Genomic DNA, 3049 nt, shown 5'->3' with positions numbered 1-3049 from the left:
TCTGAAATCTGCCTCCTTAATTTTGTATTCCTGCCCTGCTCATCCCTCCTGGTGTGAATTTGACCAGGTTGCTGGATCTCTTTGGGCCTCAGTTTTCTCCTCTTTGAAATGGGGATGGCAAATGTAACCTTTCAGGTTACTAAACAAAAAGTCCCATTGCTGTCAATAAAGGGGTAGAACGTAAAGTCCTTAGGGGATCCTGGGTGCACACTAATACCAGTTGCCTTCAGGTTAATTACAATTCACCACAATTCCACACATTTCAGGATAGACCATGCTCTGTGGATTTTCAACAACTAATTTTTTTCCCCAGTTGTTATTGTGTACTATAAAGAAGAAACTAATCCATAGCTGATCTTTCAAAAGATTTTCAGAGACAGTTAAGCGCATGGGAGGATATTGCCCATCCTTCTCCTGTGGAGCAGCTGGTGGCCTCAAACCACGTGTCTTTGGGATTGCAGTGTAGCTACTTGCCACTAGGTGACAAAGATTTTCACCACTGAGCCAAATGGCCGCATCATGATGAATGGAGAAGTGACTGAGATTGTTAACAATTACAGCTTGCTCAGCTCCACAATCAACACCCTTGGCACCAGCAGTCAGGAAATCAAAAGATGAATTGCATTGGGGAAGACTGCTGTCAGGGACCTCTCTAATGCGCTAAAGAGCAATGATGTCAATCTAGAGACTAAAATGTGCCTGATCCAGACCATAGTCTTCACAATCACTTGCTGTGCATCAGAGAGCAGGATAATGACTAAGAAGAATTGATGCCTTTTAGTTGTGGTGCTGAAGAAGAGTATTAAACATACCATGGAGAATAGGATCTCCACTTGGAGAGGAGGGTAAAACCAAGTTTCTCGTTGGAGGCTAGGATTTTGAAGGTCTGTCTCACCTACTTTGGGCACATGGACAGGAGGGATCATGCTTGGAAAGGTGGAGGGATAACGCAGGAAAGGAAGACCCAAGATGAGATGGATTGACACAATAACTGGGGTAATAGGAGTAGGTATGGTGGAGACAATGAGACTGGCTCAGGACAGAGCAGTGTTCAGAGGTGTTGTACAAACAACAGTTTGTGTTTTGGGGGTCTTTTTGGGTAGCAAATATTTTTTAATTGGGTGAAGTTTTTTTGGTTGGTTGGTTGGTTGGTTGGTTTTTTTAACAAATACATTGGTAAATCATGCGATGCTGCCAGGATTGGATGCAATCCTGAGCCACAAGACTGCTCTTTGCAACTGGTCCAGTGATGACAGAACCTTTCATTTCACCTTTGTTGTTTACTTTTGCATTATATTATCTTCAAAGTAAAGAAACACTCCATCTGTTCTCCTGTATGACTTTGATTGTTGTGTTACCACTGCTGGAGATACCTTCTTTCAGAGCTCTGACTTACCTTTCTTGGCAGTGCCCATCACCTTGTCACCCACACCAGCAGCAGGAAGTCTGTTAAGTCATCCCTTGATCCCTTTCACAGGGATGATGTATAGATTTTTGGTTTCTGTGTTGTATGCACAGTTGATCTCTGCTCCTACCAGAAAACCCAGGGAAATCTGAAATTTTGCACCAGAGGACCCACCAAGTCTTTTCTTTGACATCTTGGATGCTGGCAAAGAATAACAACAACAACAACAAAAAAGCAACCAGTCTTTTCTGAAGTAGATTGCCAGGCATTTCAGACAAGCCATTTCTGGGTAAACTGGCATGCCCATCCTTTTGGTTAGCTATTGAATGTGTAAACCTTGTGAACTCCCTAGGGGCTCCAGTGGAGTGCAGGCTGTTCTTGCTGATTGCCATTGAGTTGATTCTGGATTTGGTGACCTGTTTTGGAAGTGAAAGTAGGACCTCTCTGAGGTTGTTATCTACCTGTCATTATTGCATGCCATCAAGTCAATTCTGCAGCATAGCAACCCTATAGGACAGAATAGAACCATCCCATAGGATTTCCTAGCCTGTAATCTTTATGGAAGGAATTCTGATAGCATAGTATTTAAGAGCTCAGCTGCTTATTGAAATATTGGCTGTTCAAACCCACCAGCTGCTCCACTGAAGAAAGATATGGCAATCTGCTTCTGTAAGGATTGCAACCTTGGAAACCCTTTGAAGCAGTTCTCCTCTGTCCTCTAGGGTCATTATGATTCTGAATTGACTTCATGGCAACTGTAATCCTGTAAAACTATAATCCAACAGAAACTGATTGACAGGTCTTTTCTCCTGTGACATGACAAATGAGTCTGAACCACTGACTTTGAAATGCAAAGCTTAGCCGAGGTTCCACCAGAAATCTTGCTTACCCACTATCATCAAGTTGATTCTGATTAATAACAACCACCTTCAGCTTGCTTGGCTACCCAACAACACTCTTGGTACCAGCAACCAGGAAATCAAAAGATGAATTGTATTGGGAAAATCTGCTGTCAGAGACCGCTCCAGAGTACTGAGGAGCAATGATGTCACTCTAGAGACTAAGGTGTGCCGGATCCAGGCTATAGTCTTTGCAATAACTTGCTATCATCCATCAGAAATCTGGATGCTGACTAAGGATGATAGAGGAAGAATTGATGGCTTTGAGTTATGATGCTGGAGAAGAGCATTGAATATACCATGGACTACTATGAGAACAAACAGATTTGACCTGGAGAGGGTGAAATCAGGCTACTCCTTAGAGGCAAGGATTTTGAAACTCCATCTGACATACTTTGAGCATGTTGCAAAGAGGGACCAGTACTTGGAGAAGAACAACACACTTAGAAGGGTGGAGGGACAGCGCGGGAGAGGAAAAACCCTGGATAAGATGGACTGGAGTTATGGGGGTAGGTGTGTGAGAGACAATGAAGTTGGCTCAAGATAGAGCAGGGTTCAGAGCTGTTGTACATAGGGTAGTTATGAGTCGCAAGCAACTCAATATCCCATAACAACAACATAGCAGAATAAAAGTGTCCATAAGGGATCTAAGGCTGTTTGTTGTTGTTGTTATGTGCTGTCGAGTCGTTTGCGACTCATTGCGACCCTATGTACAACAGCCCTAAACCCTGCTCTATCCTGTGCC

General features: G+C 43.3%; 1 pseudogene; it reads right to left on the bottom strand.

Annotated features, from left to right (window-relative positions):
* Window positions 1-1181: 1181 nt before the first annotated feature.
* Window positions 1182-1598, bottom strand: LOC102869133 (annotated as a pseudogene).
* Between the last annotated feature and the right edge of the window lie 1451 nt (window positions 1599-3049).

The sequence above is a fragment of the Elephantulus edwardii genome, unplaced genomic scaffold (genome assembly GCF_000299155.1).
Source record: "Elephantulus edwardii isolate Elephantulus edwardi_28Jun2011 unplaced genomic scaffold, EleEdw1.0 scaffold00028, whole genome shotgun sequence".
NCBI lineage: Eukaryota > Metazoa > Chordata > Mammalia > Macroscelidea > Macroscelididae > Elephantulus > Elephantulus edwardii.
This window is presented reverse-complemented; position numbering and strand designations above follow the sequence as displayed.